The sequence below is a fragment of the Bos mutus genome, chromosome 18, assembly GCF_027580195.1.
Source record: "Bos mutus isolate GX-2022 chromosome 18, NWIPB_WYAK_1.1, whole genome shotgun sequence".
NCBI lineage: Eukaryota > Metazoa > Chordata > Mammalia > Artiodactyla > Bovidae > Bos > Bos mutus.
Window position 1 is genome coordinate 25,918,625 of NC_091634.1, and position 18,966 is coordinate 25,937,590.

The 18,966-nt window shown below is 38.0% G+C and overlaps 1 protein-coding gene across 3 annotated transcripts in view; it reads right to left on the minus strand.

The window, feature by feature from the left end:
* Positions 1 to 18,966, minus strand: part of NFAT5 (nuclear factor of activated T cells 5) — a 119,700-nt gene that overhangs the window by 59,512 nt on the left and 41,222 nt on the right. The gene's annotated exons all lie outside the window — the stretch shown is intronic.

Genomic DNA, 18,966 nt, shown 5'->3' on the forward strand with positions numbered 1-18,966 from the left:
AAGTATTATGTCTCATCCTTTACATGTAAGATGGCATGTACTGGTGTATATCAGCTATAAATTGGCTTCTTCAAACAGACCATTAGTCTACTCCTACTCTTTTATCCAGCACTTTCATAAAATATTTTAATTTGCTATCATATTGAATTTTTCCCTCCTAAAGACACTAGAAAGAGGAATGTTATGACTCAAGGAACTACTTCTTACTCTGAGATATCTCCAACTCAAGAAAGGCATAAGCATAGGATTCTCTGAAATGAAAAAGCGTAAGTGCCTTTAATTAGACTATGATTAGTTTTGTATCCCAGATTAAAGAATACTGTGTATCTTTTAAATATATTTAATAATATTATAATTGTCCATAACATCAAATTTATATCTACTATTCAAAAATTAGTTTATAATCGTTATTACATGCATTTAGGACAGAAATAATAATCAAGATATCCTCTAAAGACAGTAGAATCAATGTTGGAAAAATCTTCAGAAGACCAATTAGAATCCTATGTTCATTTTCTGAAAAACCAAGGCACAGAGTTTAAGGGACTTGCCTAGTATTCCAAGAAAAGCAATATTTCAACAATTAAGGAAGATTATTATTTGTACTAAGTGATTAAAAAAATAAAAGTAGCACTAGAAGACGTTTTATCCTTGGTAGCAAACAATATTTCTAGTTAACTGTTTACTGAATTCAAAAATATTTTGAACCTCCCAGTTAAAATATGTATCCTGAATTTCACACAGATAGGAATAAGAAAGAATATCATGAAGGAAAGCTAAAATTAGAAGTTGTAGTATTAAATGATCTTTGTTCACAATGAAGAATCAACTGAAATTTTTCTTTTGAAAAACTATTACCTAACACTTGAAATTTTCATCTTCAAAGCATTTGGCAAATTTTACATCTTTCTAAATATAATAAAAATTTTCAGCTTGTTAAACCATTGCTAAAAGCCTTAAGTGTTAGTTCTAGAAGGTCTTGTACGTCTTCATAGAACCACTCAACTTCAGCTTCTTCAGCATTACTGGTAGGGGCATAGACTTGGATTATTGTGATACTGAATGGTTTGCCTTGGAAACGAGCAGAGATCATTCTGTCATTTTTGAGATAGCATCCAAATACTGCATTTTGGACTCTTGTTGACTATGATGGCTACTCTGTTTCTTCTAAAAGATTCTTGCCCACAGTAGTAGATATAATGATCATCTGATTTCCAAAAAAGATGTCCTTTTCATTATAGGGGACTGGAATGCAAAAATAGGAAGTCAAGAAATACCTGCAATAACAGGCAAATTTGGCCTTGGCATACAGAATGAAGCAGAGCAATGGCTAATAGAGTTTTGCCAAGAGAACGCACTGGTCACAGCAAACACTCTCTTCCAACAACACAAGAGAAGACTCTACACATGGACATCACCAGATGGTCAATACTGAAATCAGACTGATTATATTCTTAGCAGCCAAAGATGGAGAAGCTCTACACAGTCAGCAAAAATAAAACTGGGAGCTGACTGTGGCTCAGATCATGAACTCCTTATTGCCTAATTCAGACTGAAATTGAAGAAAGTAGGAAAAACCCCTAGACCATTCAGGTATGACCTAAATCAAATCCCTTATGATTATAAAGTGGAAGTGACAAATAGATTCAAGGGATTAGATCTGATAGACAGAGTGCCTGAAACTATGGACGGAGGTTTGTGACACTGTGCAGGAGACAATGATCAAGACCATCCCCAAGAAAAAGAAATGCAAAAAGGCAAAACGGTTGTCTGAGGAGGCCTTACAAAGAGCTGTGAAAACAAGAGAAGCAAATGGCAAAGGAGCAAAGGAAAGATATACCCATTTGAATGCAGAGTTCCAAAGAATAGCAAGGAGAGATAAGAAAGCCTTCCTCAGCGATCAATGCAAAGAAATAGAGGAAAACAACAGGATGGGAAAGACTAGAGATCTCTTTAAGAAAATTAGAGATACCGAGGGAACATTTCAGGCAAAGACAGGCACAATAAAGGACAGAAATGGTATGGACTTAACAGAAGCAGAATAGAGTAAGAAGAGGAGGTAAGAATACATAGAAGAACTATAAAACAAAAGATCTTCATGACCCAGATAATCACGATGGTATGATTACTCACCTAGAGCCAGACATCCTGGAATGAGAAGTCAAGTGGGCCTTAGGAAGCATCACTACGAACAATGCTAGTGGAGGTGATGGAATTCCAGTTGAGCTATATTTCAAATCCTAAAAGATGATGGTGTGAAAGTGCTGCACTCAATATGCCAGCAAATTTGGAAAACTCAGCAGTGGCCACAGGACTGGAAAAGGTCAGTTTTCATTCCAATCCCAAAGAAAGGCAATGCCAAAAAATGCTCAAACTACTGCACAATTGCACTCATCTCACACCCTAGCAAAGTAATGCTCAAAATTCTCCAAGCTAAGCTTCAGCAATACGTGCACCGTGAACTTCCTGATGTTCAAGCTGGTTTTAGAAAAGGCAGAGGAACCAGAGATCAAATTGCCAACATCTGCTGGATCACTGAAAAAGCGACAGTTCCAGAATTACTGACTGTGTCAAAGCCCTTGAATCTGTGGATCACAACAAACTGTGGAAAATTCTTCAAGAGATGGGAATACCAGACCACCTGACCTGCCTCTTGAGAAACCTGTATGTAGGTCAGGAAGCAACGTTAGAACTGGGACATGGAACAACAGACTGGTTCCAAATAGGAAAAGGAAGACGTCAAGGCTGTATATTGTCACCCTGCTTATTTAACTTATACGCAGAGTACATCATGAGACACGCTGGGCTGGATGAAGCACAAGCTGGAATCAAGATTTCTAGGAGAAATATCAAAAACCTCAGATATGCAGATGATACCACACTTATGGCAGAAAGTGAAGAAGAACTAAAGAGCCTCTTGATGAAAGTGAATGAGGAGAGTGAAAAAGTTGGCTTAAAACTCAACATTTAAAAAACTAACATCATGGCATCTGGTCCCGTCACTTCACGGCTAAGAGATGGGGAAGCTATGGAAACAGTGACTTTGGGCTCCAAAATCAGTGACTGGGCTCCAGTGATTCTGGGCTCCAGAATCACTGCAGATGGTGACTGCAGCCATGAAATTAAAAGATGCTTGCTCCTTGGAAGAAAAGTTATGACCAACCTAGATAGCATATTAAAAAGCAGAGGCATTATTTTGCCAACAAAAGTCCATCTAGTCAAAGCTTTGGTTTTTCCAGTAGTCATGTATGGATGTGAGAGTTGGACCGTGAAGAAGGCTGAGCGCCGAAGAATTGATGCTTTTGAACTGTGGTGTTGGAGAAGACTCTTGAGAGTCCCTTGGACTGCAAGGAGATCCAATCAGTCAATCCTAAAGGAAATAAGTCCTGAATATTCATTGGAAGGACTGATGCTGAAGCTGAAACTCCAATCCTTGGGCCACCTGATGCAAAGAACTGACTCATCTGAAAAGACCCTGATGCTGGGAAAGACTGAAGGTGGGAGGAGAAGAGGACGAGAGAGGATGAGATGGTCTGATGGCATCACTGACTCAATGGCCATGAGTTTGAGTAAACTCCAGGAGCTGGTGATAGACAGGGAGGCCTGGCGTGCTGCAGTCCATTGGGTTGCAAAGAGTTGGACACAACTGAGTGACTGAATTGAACTGAACTGATAAGCCTTAAGTAAATTATTTCCATCTTTCAAATAATATAGAGGAAAGAGTAGGGAGAAACTAATTAAAACAGAAATGCCCATCATCAAATATTGATTTTAATAAAATTATTTTTCTCAATCCATGCTGAAAACAAGAGCTTCTTATATATAAAAGAAAAGCATACTCAAGACCCTTTTTTGGGGGAGGAGATAAATAGAAAGAAATATGAAAGTAAAATTCGCTTAGATAAAAAGAGAAAGGATCTGCCAAAATGCATTTATGTCAAGGGGAAAAAAAAACCAAACCTAGGAACAGCCCAATAACTAACCACATTTCAGTTTCCCAAAGAGGAATACAAAGTTGAATCTAAATTAGAAGTATAAAAGCAGTGTTAGTAAAAATACACTGGAAAGTAACTAAATATAGAACTTCTTATATCTCAGTCTTCCCCACAGCCTACCCTCCAAACCAAATAAGTCAAGTGGAAGGTGTAGGACAGATGGATTCATTCCTTCACCAAAGGTATTTTCTGATTAACTGACTCAAGTGTTTGAAAATTAGAGAATTCAGAAGTGTTATCCTATCTTTCCAAGGAAAACAGCAGTTAACAGTTCATACCGTCACAGGCTCTGACTTTAGACAGCACTCTGTTGGCTCCGCTACTTTAAGCAACTTAAATCCTCAATAAAACTTTTATTTTAGCCCATTACCTCAAAGAGATTCCCTCCAAGATAAAACTATACAACCTGACCACATACACTGGTCTTACTCTCAGGCCTGCGTGTGTGCTAAGTTGCTTCAGCTGTGTCCTACTCTTTGCAACCCTATGGACTGGGGCCCACCTGGTTCCTGTCTACGGGGATTCTCAAGGCAAGAATACTGGAGTGGGTTGCCATGCCCTCCTCCAGAGGCTCTTCCCAACCCAGGAATCGAACCCAGGTCTCCCACATTGCAGGAGGATTCTATACTGTCTGAATCACTAGGGAAGCCCAAAGAACAGCACAGGCCCTTTAAATACATGAAAACAACAAACAATCCTGCCTCATGTTAAGCAGTCATATCTATTTTCCTTGCATTATCTGTTAAATCAGCTAAATAAATATGGGAGGAATGAAATTCTAGATTTATAAGCATAGGATATGAAGAAAGAGAATGGGAAACCTATAATGGAAAAGCAGTTTGCCGAGAAAAGACTTCCTTAGAAAACAAAAGTATAATCTGTACATTTATTTTAAAGAACCTACTAGATTTTAAAAGAATTTTTAAGATTTTTCTTTTAGAGAGAGAAAATGGTTACAAGGTTTCTTTTTGGGGTAATAAGAATTCCAAAATTAGATTATGGCAATGGCTACACAATTCTATAAAATATACCAACCACCACTGACTGTACACGTTAAATGGATGAATCTTACGATATGCAAATTATACATGGGTAAACGCTGTTTTTAAAAAAGAGAGAAACAGAAACAGAAAAAATAAAGATAACTGAGAACTGCACAAGAGTGAGCTAGGTCTATGTTCCTAATAAACTTCATGGACAAAATACCTCTTCACATAGTTTCTGTTTGTAAAAAGTAAAACTGTGAAGGCTAAACTGCAAACTAATTTAATTTGCTTTTTAAGGCTCTTCTATTAGATGAGGAAAATTTAACAGCCATAGGTATCCTACATTCAGTAAAATAACCTGATGAAAATCTTTAAAAGTTCTTATGAATAAGATTAATGTAGACTTCATAAAACAGATGCCTCTAAGCAACAGCACTCGAAAATCTTATGGGTTCCCCACCTTGAGAAACGCAGTTACATCAACAACTTGAAAAAAGATAAGGAATTTGCAAATGACACAGGCCTAAGAGGAATATATCATATGTCATAATTCATCACAGATAATGAAAACTGGAACATCTGCCCAAAAGAATAAAGTGAACTTTGATACAGATCAATGTAACAGCTGGTAAAAAACTGCTCTTGTGCAGTGTACTCAAATGTACTCACTCTCTTTCTCATTCTTTTTTTCAAAATCTAGAAACGATTTTACTTTTGCTTTTTAAAGAATTCTTTCCTTGGTCTGTCAGAATTGGGGTGATCATATTTTTTCCATTAATGTGTTAATAATTTGAGCAATAATAATGTTAATCAACTCATTTAATTGTTCATTATAAATTTTAGTTGACCAAAATCCCAATATAAGTGGGATTAAGTATCCATGTAACAGACTTAGATCAAGTACAATAGAATAGTTACCATAAATTATTAACATAAGTGTATGAAAAAAAGAAATTAGGCAGAAAAGCAAACAAGCTCAGAAGATCAAGAGTTTGTTTTATGTTAGTACAACAGTGCAGAGCCTACAGCAATTAGAGGAATGAAATCATTTTCAGATATTAAAAGCAAACTAAATGCTTCCTAATGTTTGATGGGAAGGTAAACAATGCAAATATTGGCTGGCTGGTTGGTGTGTGTGTTCAGTCAGTCATTCAATAAATTCCAATAGATCCTTTTATATCACTAGTTATTTCTGGGCAATTTGGTCTTTAACTCTGCAACACTGGCTATAGGGCGAGTCCCATCACACTGCATCAAACTCAAGGAGACAGAAATCCTATCCTGAGGGCACAAGGCAGTGAAAAAGAAGAAAAAACTGGTAACTTAATAGTGAAGCATTTTTTTTCTTCTTCTCAATTAGAAACTCTGTTTCCTAACTGCTGATCAACCAAATCACATTGTACTATTTTACATGTTGCCCAGTTTCAAAAACATGAAAGACTTCAAACCCTTATACTCCTCACTTTCCCACAGAAGAGTCCAGGGAGACAAAAACAAATGAAACAGCTGAGAAAAGACATGCTTTTCTAGTTTTTCCCCTTTGCAAAATAACACCATTAATAATGCAATTACATCTACCATTTATTGAGCACTTGGTTGTTGGCACAGGCACTGTTCAAAGGTCTTCTACATACATACTCACTTAATTTCAAAATAATTATGTGAAGTCAGTTTTACCAATAAAGAATGTAAAACTTAATAGTTAAAAAAAAAAAAAGGAAAAGAAAAATACATATGATAAAACAACGAAAGAAGGGAATGATAAAGTTTAGGACAGCAATTTCCTTTGATGGGGAGACAAGGATATAGGACAAAGGAGTAGCAGAAATAAGTTGGTCTGGACAGCAGGCTCAAGAATTTTCTTTTTACTAAAATATATAATCTAATCAGTAAATACAATAAAAGGCTATGCATGGACAGTGCACAGCCTTCAGAATTGCTATAAGGCTTAACTAAGATGATCTGTTAAAAAGAACTCTGTAAATTATTCTTGGGGCTTTCCTCGTGGCTCAGTGGTTAAGAATCTGCCTGCCAATGAAAGAAACAAGGGTTCAATTCCTGGGTTGGGAAGATATCCTGGAGAAAAAAATGGCAATTCACTGTAGTATTCTTGCTTGGTAAATCCCATGAATAGAGGAACCTGGCGGGCTACAGTTCATGGGGTCGAACATGACTTAGGGACCAAACAACAACAACAACATCACCATTTTGCCTTTGTTGACCTGATAGCTAGCATTCAATATTCAGCTGCTTCAGAGTCAGAAAGTAAAGATCAGAATTTTCAGAGTCCCCCTACTCTTGAACTTTTCTGAAGACACTTATTAACTTTCAGGTAACCAAACAAATCATAGTTGTACACAACTAATACCAGAGACTTATCTTCATGCAGAGATAAACAATATAAAAGGTGGTAGTAGTGGAGTAAATAAATGAATGCTTCTATTCAACTGTCAAGCAATCAGCTAAATGGAAGTACTTGCGGTAAAAAAAAAAAAAAATGATACTTTGTGTTGGAAATGCTTTAAAAAATTAATGAAAAGTAAATTAATGCTCAGCATAGATATTAGTTATTCAAATAATGAGTGCTCCCAGATACTAGATGCAAACATTCTAATACTGGAAATGTATTTATAAATGTTTGTATCTTGTTTCTAAAATGGGATTTCACTTTGTTTTTTAAGTCTATATACAAAGCTACCTTAGCATCCAGAAGAGTTAAAAAAGACTTACGAAGAGTTCTTGCAAATGGTTTGGCAAACTAATTGCCTTACTCTTCCATGTCTTTATTAACTACCTCAATAAGCTGGTGAATCCCAAGGCTATGGTTTCACATCAGACATTCTAAAACAAAATGCCTGGCACCTCCACTGTGCCAACATACTTCTGCATTGAAGAGAGACAGCATTCATTCTGTTAAAAACACTTTGGGCTTGACAGTCATCATACTTGGCATCTCCACTGGAAAATGTACTGGCTGCAGGTCTACTGGATATTTGGTTTCTAAAAGATTATTAAGTCCAAGAATAACTTGTATGTGATCTCTGTTTTAATAAAATTTTCTCATTTAAGTTTAAATCCATTTACTAGTTTGCTGTTACTTATTTAATCATATCACCTTTTTTTGAATATATTTTATTACCATTTTCCTCAAGCTAGTGGTCTACAATAATTTTAAACAATATGCAGCAGCACAGATTGCAACAATTTGGGAAATAAGAAGAATAACTTGAGATCTATTTTTTCTAATAGGTATTATTTTTCACTTTAAAATTTCACAATTATTTTCTACATAACTTAGTAACACTTATAAGATACAGAATGGATTATTCTATTTAACCATTTTTGTTATATATTATACTTTCTTAATTTATTTATACTATTTTCAAAAGAAGTTATTTAAGTCTGTTCTAGAATAAACACTTTCAAAGTCTTACCTATGACCCGACTACTGAGTAAAACCTTTATCGATTTATAATTTCCAAACATCTTATAGGAATATTTTTTCAAATCAGCTTTAAAGAATTGTAGAGTTCAGAGTTCAAGAAGGGTAAGGAGGACTAGGGCTGAGTGTCAGAAGTAAAGAATGAGAAGGGAATCCATGGTATGGATGGGAGTGGTGGAGGTCTGGCAAAATGGTTTCAGAGCCCAAGCAGGGTGAGAAAAATATTAATGGGGAGCAGGAGGGAGAGGGAGAAGATTTCCAGGTGCAGAGTCCAAGCAATGTAAATAAAATATCTGCAGCCTAGTATGTGGTATCAGAACCCAAGCATAATGAATAACTTATCTAGGGATGGGGGTGGGGAAAGGTGGGAGAGAGTAGAAGGGTGGGATGGAACCCAAGAAAGCAGGATGAGAAGAGGAAATTTTGCCTGACACACAGGACAACCTACTGGGTTAGAGTCCAAGCAAAGTCAAAGTCTCCTGGGATGCGTAGCCCAAACAGAATGAGGACAGTATGTAGAGGAGGGAAGGCACAGAGTCTAGCATAGGGTGTCAGAGTCAGAGCATGGTGAGAAATGTAGCCTTAAGGGGATGGCACAGGATGTCACAGCTAAAGACAATGAGGTGACGGAGGATACCCAACACAGGGAAACAAAGCTTGAGCAGGGTATAAAGGGTATTCATGCAAGGGCAGCCAGCTCTAGGTTTAAGAACCCAAGCAATAAGAAGGATGTCCATATAATAGGGCTGCCTGAGCTGGGTATCAAAGATTAAGCAGGAAGTAGAGTGTGCCCCGGAGAAGGCAGTGGCACCCCACTCCAGCCCTCTTGCCTGGAAAATCCCATGGACAGAGGAGCTTGGTGGGCCGCAGTCCATGGGGTCGCTAAGAGTTGGACACGACTGAGCAACTTCACTTTCACTTTTCACTTTCATGCACCTGAGAAGGAAATGGCAACCCACTCCAGTGTTCTTGCCTGGAGAATCCCAGGGATTGGGGAGCCTGGTGGGCTGCCGTCTATGGGGTCGCACAGAGTTGGACACGACTGAAGCGACTTAGCAGCAGCAGCAGCAGAATGTGCCCATGAGGGGAGTGTGGAAGACCAACATGGGAATTAGAAATTTAAGCAGGGTGAGGAGGGCATTCATATGAGGCCTTCAAGCCTGAGCAGGATGAAGAGGACATTCCCATGGATGGGCAGCCCAGCATAAGATGGTGGAGTCCCAGTGGAGTAAACAAGATATTCATGAGGTTGAGGGAGCAGGAGCATAGGGCATCTCTTAAGTAGAATATCAAAATCTTAGTAATGTGAAGGCTATCTGCCTAGCAGGGCTGCCCAAAATGGGGAGTCAGAACCCAAGGAGGGTGAGGAGGGTGTCAACAGATACGCAAGAGGGCAGCTCTGGGAGTCACAGCATACATAGGATGGAGGAGGAAAGCAGTCACAGTCTAGAGGCAAGTTATGTATGTCCAAGTTGGATAATTAGATATCAGTGTGTAGGAAAGGGGGAAGCAATGGCAAAAGAAGCTCAATTATACAAAGGGAGATTGCTCAAATAAGTAAATATATTAAAATTAAAGGGAATAAAGTTTTGCAGTGTTGAACAAAGGAGTTACAAACAGAGGGAGAAAAACAAGGAGGAACCGTGTGTTACTAAACTGCAACTGGAGGTATCAGCATGAACTCATAAGAGAAAGAAGAATAAAAATATAAATGTATGTAGGTATGTAAGGACTTGCCTCATAGCTCAGTCGGTAAAGCATCTTTCTGCAATGCAGGAGACCCGGGTTCGATTCCTGGGTTGGGAAGACCCTCTGGAGAAGGAAATAGCAACCCACTCCAGTATTCTCTCCTGGAGAATCCCATGGACAAAGGAGCCTGATAGGCTACAGTTCATGGGATCGCAAGAGTTGGACATGACAGCAACTAAACCACCAGTGTCTGTAACTTCCTGAATTGGGAGACTGACATTGGTGTATGACCAATGACCAATGTAAGTATATAGTTCAGTTCAGTTCAGTCGCTCAGTTGTGTCAGACTCTTTGTGACCCTGGGGACTGCAACACATCAGGCCTTCCAACTCCCGGAGTTTACTCAAACTCATGTTCATTGAGTCGGTGATGCCATCCAACAATCTCATCCTCTGTCATCCCCTTCTCCTCCCACCTTCAATCTTTCCCAGTATCAGGGTCTATGCTGCTGCTGCTGCTGCTGCTGCTAAGTCGCTTCAGTCATGTCTGACTCTGTGCAACCCCAGAGACGGCAGCCCACCAGGCTCCCCCGTCCCTGGGATTCTCCAAGCATGAACACTGGAGTGGGTTGCCATTTCCTTCTCCAATGCATGAAAGTGAAAAGTCAAAGTGAAGTCGCTCAGTCGTGTCCGACTCCTAGTGACCCCATGGACTGCAGCCTACCAGGCTCCTCCGTCCATGGGATTTTCCAAGCAAGAGTACTGGAGTACGGTGCCATCGCCTTCTCTGATCAGGGTCTATAAATATACGTATATTCCCAAGCTCTGTCTTCTAAAAGATTCTGTAAGAAGCACGACCCCAAAAGCATACTCATGGAAAATAAGCTTACCTAGTACCCAGATCCTGGTTTCTAAATACTCTTTTCGTCTGAAAGTAGTTAGGGCTTCTTTGAGAAATAGCTGTTATCAGGACTGGGATACGAAAAGTACAAGATTAGCCTGATATATATATTGTTTTGCTAAAGTAAGGAAGTACTCAAATAACTAAGGAGACATGTCAAAAGGATACAGAAACTATCTTGACCAGGCTCTCACTAAGCAACATGAGCATGAAAATAAGCAATGGAAGTTCCCTGGCAGTCCAATGGTTAGTACTCAGTGCTTTCACTGCCATGTCCTGGGTTCAATTCCTGGTTGGGGAACTAATCCTATAAGCCATAAAGCATGGCCAAAAAAGACAGTAATAATAGTAACAGATTAAAATCGAATGAAAACATAAAAGTCCATACTGACATAAAATAGTAATGAATAAACTGGAAGTATGATGAGGAAAGAGATATTTATACAGTTTCAAAGTACAACTTCACAAAACATTTACTGATTACAAAGGAGAAATGGGGTAACTTTGGAGAAGTCTGACAGATACCATCTTAATCAAGTGATCAAAGTGAGTATCATCAGTAATGATACAAATCAAAATTGTATGCCACCCTAGGATGCAGAAAGAATTTATCATTATTTCTGTGGTATTTGTACCAAAGATGCATAATTTGAATGCAATCATCAGGAACATTCCACAAATAAGTGATCTGTAATCTTCAAAAGTATCCGAACTGTGAAAAGTCCAGGAAAGACCGACGAACTTGTCTGACACCTTATTATTCCACACTCATTGGCTCAGTATTTTTAGCTATGCCATCTCATGTTTACTAACACCTTCAAACTGACAGAACAATTAATTTAAACATGCATTCATCATATATTTAGCACCTGTACTGGACTAAGGACACAACCTAAGAGGAAATCACTCAAGAAATTCACAGTTGAAAGAAAATAAAATTAGTCAAGTTTAAAAATAATGCAATATGCTACAAATGGGAGAAAATATTTGCAAATGATGTGACAGACAAGGGCTTACCCTCCAAAATATATAAACAGCCCATACAACTTAACAACAAAAAACAAACAATCCAACTGAAAAATGGGCAGAAGACTTTAACAGACATTTCTCCAAAGAAGACAAACAGATGGCAGTAGGCACATGAAAAGATGCTCAACATCACTAATTATTACATAAGTGTAAATCAAAACTACAATGAGGTACAACCTCACACTGGTCATAATGGCCATCATTAAAAAGTCTACAAATAACAAATGCTGGAGAAGCTGTGGAGAAAAGGGAACCCTCTGACACTGTTGGTGGGAATGTAAGTTGGTATAGTGGCTATGGAAAACAGTATGGAGGTGTCTCAGAAAACTAAAATCAGAATTACCATATGTTCTGGCAATTCTACTCCTTGGACAAACTGTAATTCAAAAAGACAGATGCATCCCTATCTTCAGAGCACCACTATTCACAATAGTCAAAACAGGGAAACAACCTAAATGCTCATCAACAGACAAATGGATTAAAAAAGGTGTAGTCCATATATACAATGTAATACTACTGAGTAATAAAAAAAGTAGAATAATGCCATTTGCAGCAACATGAATGCAACTAGAGATTATCATACTAAGTGAAGTCAAAATGAGAAAGTCAAATACCATACGGTATCACATAGTGGAATCTAAAACATGCAACAAATCAAACTATCTATAAAACAGAAACACACTTACAGAGAACAGATTTGTGTTTGCCAAGTTGGGGGGCGGGAGAGGAATGGACTGGGAGTTTGGGGTTGGTTGATGCAAAACTATTACATTCAGAATGGCTAAACAAGCCCCTAAAGTACAGCACAGCGAACTATATTTAGCAAGTATTAGTGTTGGTCGCTCAGTCGTGTCCAACTCTTTGCCACCCCATGAACTGTAGCCCTAAAGGCTTCTCTATCCATGGGATTCTCCAAGCAAGAATACCTGAGAGGATTGCCATTTCCTACTATATTCAATATCCTGCAATAAACCATAATGGAAAAAAATATACAAAATAATGTATATATGTGCATGACTGAGTCACTTCGCTACACAGCACAGATTGGCACAACACTGTAAATCAACTATACTTCAAAAAAAATACAATATGTGCTTTAATAGAAATATAGACTGTTATGCAACTGGAGAAGAGGGAATCCTAAACACTGTCTATAAAGGTCCGAGAAGGGTGCCTGGGGTATGTGACACCTGAGGTCAACCTTGAACAATGAATTGGGTATTTGACAGATACATTTGTGAAGAAGGAAGAGAAACTTTAAAAGAAAATCTGAACAAGGAGAGTGTTTGCATTCTGCTTATTTCGGTTTTCAAGTAATTTAGTTAAATTAGAATACAGGAGTTACATGGAGAAGTAGCAAGAGATGAGTCTACTGAAGACATGCAGGGGTAAGATCATGAAAGGCCCTGTATAATCATTCTAAGCAATAAAGATTTTATCCCTCAGCACACAAGGAGCTTTTGAGTGTTTCAAGAAAAGACATGATAAGCTCAGATTCACATTTGAGGATGATCACCTGCCCAGGATATGCAAAACAGACTACATCCTAGAGGTGGCGAAGAGCTAAGTTTTTTACAATCCCAGTTCCAAAGAATAGCAAGAAGAGATAAGAAAGCCTTCTTCAGCGATCAATGCAAAGAAGTAGAGGAAAACAACAGAATGGGAAAGACTAGGAATCTCTTCAAGAAAATCAGAGATACCAAAGGAACATTTCATGCACAGATGGGCTCGATAAAGGACAGAAATGGTATGGACCTAACAGAAGCAGAAGATATTAAGAAGAGGTAGCAAGAATACACAGAAGAACTGTACAAAAAAGATCTTCACAACCCAGATAATCACAATGGTGTGATCACTCACCTAGAGTCAGACATCCTGGAATGTGAAGTCAAGTGGGCCTTAGAGAGCATCACTACGAACAAAGCTAGTGGAGGTGATGGAATTCCAGTTGAGCTATTCCAAATCCTGAAAGATGATGCTGTGAAAGTGCTGCACTCAATATGCCAGCAAATTTGGAAAACTCAGCAGTGGCCACAGGACTGGAAAAGGTCAGTTTTCATTCCAATCCCAAAGAAAGGCAATGCCAAAGAATGCTCAAACTCCCGCATAATTGCACTCATCTCACACACTAGTAAAGTAATGCTCAAAATTCTCCAAGCCAGGCTTTAGCAGTATGTGAACCATGAACTTCCTGAGTTCAAGCTGGTTTTAGAAAAGGCAGAGGAACCAGAGATCAAATTGCCAACATCCGCTGGATCATGGAAAAAGCAAGAGAGTTCCAGAAAAGCATCTATTTCTGCTTTACTGACTATGCCAAAGCCTTTGACTGTGTGGATCACAATAAACTGTGGAAAATTCTGAAAGAGATGGGAATACCAGACCACCTGATCTGCCTCTTGAGAAATTTGTATGCAGGTCAGGAAGCAACAGTTAGAACTGGATATGGAACAACAGACTGGTTCCAAATAGGAAAAGGAGTTCGTCAAGGCTGTATATTGTCACCCTGTTTATTAAACTTCTATGCAGAGTACACCATGAGAAACGCTGGACTGGAAGAAACACAAGCTGGAATCAAGATTTCTGGGAGAAATATCAATAACCTCAGATATGCAGATGACACCACCCTTACTGCAGAAAGTGAAGAGGAACTAAAAAGCCTCTCAATGAAAGTGAAAGTGGAGAGTGAAAACGTTGGCTTAAAGCTCAACATTCAGAAAACGAAGATCATGGCATCCGGTCCCATCACTTCATGGGAAGTAGATGGGGAAACAGTGGAAACAGTGTCAGACTTTATTTTTTGGGGCTCCAAAATCACTACAGATGGTGACTGCAGCCATTAAATTAAAAGACACTTACTCCTTGGAAGAAAAGTTATGACCAACCTAGATAGCATATTCAAAAGCAGAGACATTACTTTGCCAACAAAGGCCCGTTTAGTCAAGGCTATGGTTTTTCCTGTGGTCACGTATGGATGTGAGAGTTGGACTGTGAAGAAGGCTGAGCGCCGAAGAATTGATGCTTTTGAACTGTGGTGTTGGAGAAGACTCTTGAGAGTGCCTTGGACTGCAAGGAGATCCAACCAGTCCATTCTGAAGGAGATCAGCCCTGGGATTTCTTTGGAAGGAATGATGCTAAAGCTGAAACTCCAGTACTTTGGCCACCTCATGCAAAGAGTTGACTCACTGGAAAAGACTCTGATACTGGGAGGGATTGGGGGCAAGAGGAGAAGGGGACGACAGACGATGAGATGGCTGGATGGCATCACTGACTCGACGGATGTGTCTCAGTGAACTCCGGGAGTTGGTGATGGACAGGGAGGCCTGGCGTGCTGTGATTCATGGGGTCGCAAAGAGTTGGACATGACTGAGCGACTGATCTGATCTGATCTGATCTGAAGTAAGAAATAATGAGGTCCTGAACCAAGGCAGTGAGAATGGCAAATAGAACACAAATTTAAACATGTTCAGGAAACTGATGAACTAACTGAACTGGATGACTGGAGAGGGAGAGACAGAAATAGTTCCAGGCAGCACATAGAAATTCTGGCACAAAAAATTAATGTAAGGTGGTACAGTGTCCCATGATAGAGAGTTTAGGAGTAAGAGTAAAATTGGAAAGTCAACAAATTAAGTTTTAAATGATGAGGCTGAGTACCTAGTGAATGTATAAACAGGAGAGGGATCTACAATGGATGATACTGGGTACATGACTGCTTTATTTTTCACTTTAATACATATCTTGTGCTAGAACTGGGGCAGAAAATTGTTAAAGTTATTGCTTGCTTTTGAAAATACAGATGTGTATGAAAGAAAGTAAATTTGCCCATGACCTCACCATCCAAAACATAATATATTTATGTTTTCTTTCCCTATTTTTCTACACATATTTTTAAAAAGTTGAATAATGTACATGAACTTAGTATTAAACTTTTCAATGAACATAACATTAATTTCTCATGTGTACTGTAAGTCTGACACCCTCATATTGTTATATATCATCTTTATGCCTATTTTCTCTCTCTCCAACTACTTGAAAACTCAAGGACAGAAACTATGATATGTCTTCTTTGAATGACTAAAGTTTAGTGGTACTATACTCACAATGGGAGTTCAATGTTTGCTAATGAGGTTATCAAAATACTAAAGAATGTTACTGGGTAATAATTTTTAGTTATGAAATAAACCATGAAAATTTCTAATTTTCGTATTATTTCAGAAACATTGCTAATATATAAAAGAAGTAATAAATGACATATCAGCAGTGACAACATTATACCTGTTATAGAATGAAGCACAGTTGAATAAATATTCTCATTCATTTATTCATTCACTCAACAAATAACTACTAAATGCCTAATGTAAGCCAAGCACTCTCTTGGTTCCTGGATATAAACCAGCTACAAAACAGACAATCTGTGTCACGGACCTTTCACTCAAGTTTAAATTTTGGTGATGGCTTGCTTGCTAAAAAGAGAAGGAGGCTCCAGTGTTCCATAATTTTCTGTCCTTACTAAACTCACATTAACTGTGTGTGAAAGTTGCTCAGTTGTGTCCGACTCTTTGCAACCCCATGGACTATACAGTCCATGGACTTCTCCAGACCAGAATACTGGAGTGGGTAGCCTATTCTTTCTCCAGGGGATCTTCCCAATCCAGGAATTGAACCAGGGTCTCCTGTACTGCAGACGGATTCTTCACCAACTGAGCTACCAGGGAAGCAAAATAAGTTCAATTCTGGAATATAAGCAGTAGAAGCATCTCAACCAAAAGAGTCAGACACGACTGACTAAACATAGTGCATATAATATGTATACACACTTGCAATTTAGCTTACTGTTTCCAAAACCAACACTGAATATAAACCTGTTCCATTGCTTAACAGTTAACCATCTTAAATAGTCATATATTTAATAAACTAAAATAACCATGGACTTATCAATGTATATAATAATCAATGAAAATGAAATAAACAGAGCATTATTTTATGCATATTTGGTTTTGAACTTGAAAAGACAGCAGTTAATAAATGATAATCTGCTCATTCATTCATAAAGCACATTATTTAACAGTCCATTATGTGCTAGGCACAGTAATAAAATAAATAAAATAGAGTTCTTAAATTCAATGTTATTTCTAATTGCATGGACTTTGGATTACAAGGTACCTCAGGAGTTTATTTTCTAAAAGAAGAAAAACATAATTTTATCACCACTAATTTATTTTGTGTATGTAAGTGTAGACACTAAAGTGACCTGTATCTGTTTTCAGACATTTACAGTCCAGTGAGGTAAACTGCATGGAATCATCAATAATTAAATCCATTCTGCTGTTAAATAATTAATGTTTATAGTTTTTACCTTTTACAAAAATAATGCCATCAACATTCTTATATGTGCATATATATACTTCCATTGGATATATATATATATAGATTGAAATCGCTGAGTCAGAAGGTATGGTTCATCAAGTCTTTTACCCATTTTTATATTTGGTTGCTGTTTTTAAAAAATATTAATTTGTAGGAGTTCACTATATATTCTAGATGCAAATCCTATGTTAAATGTACATGCTGTAAATATCTTCTCCCACATAATGGTTTGCGTTTCCACCTCCATAAAGTTACCTTTAATAAACAAGAGTTCTTAATTTTAATCAAGTTCAATATATGAATCTTTTCATTTATGATTAGTGATTTTTACATACTGTTTAAGAAATATTTGCATACCCCAAGAACATGAAGATATTCTGTTTTCTTCTGGAAGTCTTTGTGCTTTATCTTCCAAATTTATATCTATGATCCATCTGGAATTGGTTTCATTATATTATTGAACTCAAAGTTCATTGTTTTTCACGTTGATATTCAAATGACTCATCAAAGAACATTTGCTTATACTCCAGAAAGAAATATCTTTGAGGCATTCATTTTCAGAAAAATGAAGTAGACACACTTTTCACTATTCCTTCCAACAAGTTCAGCTAAAAATCTTGAACACTACATACATTTAAAAGGAAAAAAAACCCCAAAACTAAGAAGATTGAAAGGTGAGATAAAAAGAAAGTAGGCCAGCCAAGGATGGTGGGACCTACAAAATTTCTTGCTAACGTCTATGGGTCACACAGAGTCGGACATGACTGAAGTGACTTAGCAGCAGCAGCAGCATACCAGACTGAGTTATTGGGGAGGCCGATAATCTGGTAACACCAATGGGCACAAGTTAAAAAAGCCACAAGTTATTTTAAAAGCAGTTTCAATTTACTGATATTTCTTGTTACATTTTGTAATTTTCTGCCTCTTTCCATGACTGGTAGTTTTTGATAAAAATAAAACAAACTTTTAGAACCATGGTAATGATTTTTGACTTGATGCCAAACATTGAGAATTTCACTTTGTGTCCTTATATTTTCATATTCCTACAAATATTCTTGAGCTTTACTTTGGGTTATGGTTAAGTTACTAGGGAACAGTTTGATCCTTTTAGTTCTTGCTCTTAAAGCTTTGTTAGCCGTGACCAGAGCATGTTTGGTCCAGTATTACTAGCGAGGCAAGATCCTTCTTAACACTACTCATGAGTAAAACGGTATTCTACAGATTCCCTGCTCCTCTGGTGGTTAAGAATCCACCTGCCAATGCTGGAGACATGGGTTCGATCCCTGATCAGCAAAGATTCCAAACGCCGAGGGACAACTAAGCCCTTGCACAGCAACTACTGAGCCTTCATGCTGCAATTAATGCAGCTCACACACCTAGAGCCCATGATCTGCAACAAGAGAAGCCACTGCAATAAGTGCCCGTGTACCACAACTAGAGAGAAGCCCCTGCCTGCTGCAACTAGGAAAAAACCCTCATGCAGCAATGAAGACCCAGTGCAGCCATAAATAAATAAATAAAACTTAAAGAAAGTATTCTGCTCTTGCTGTTGCAAACA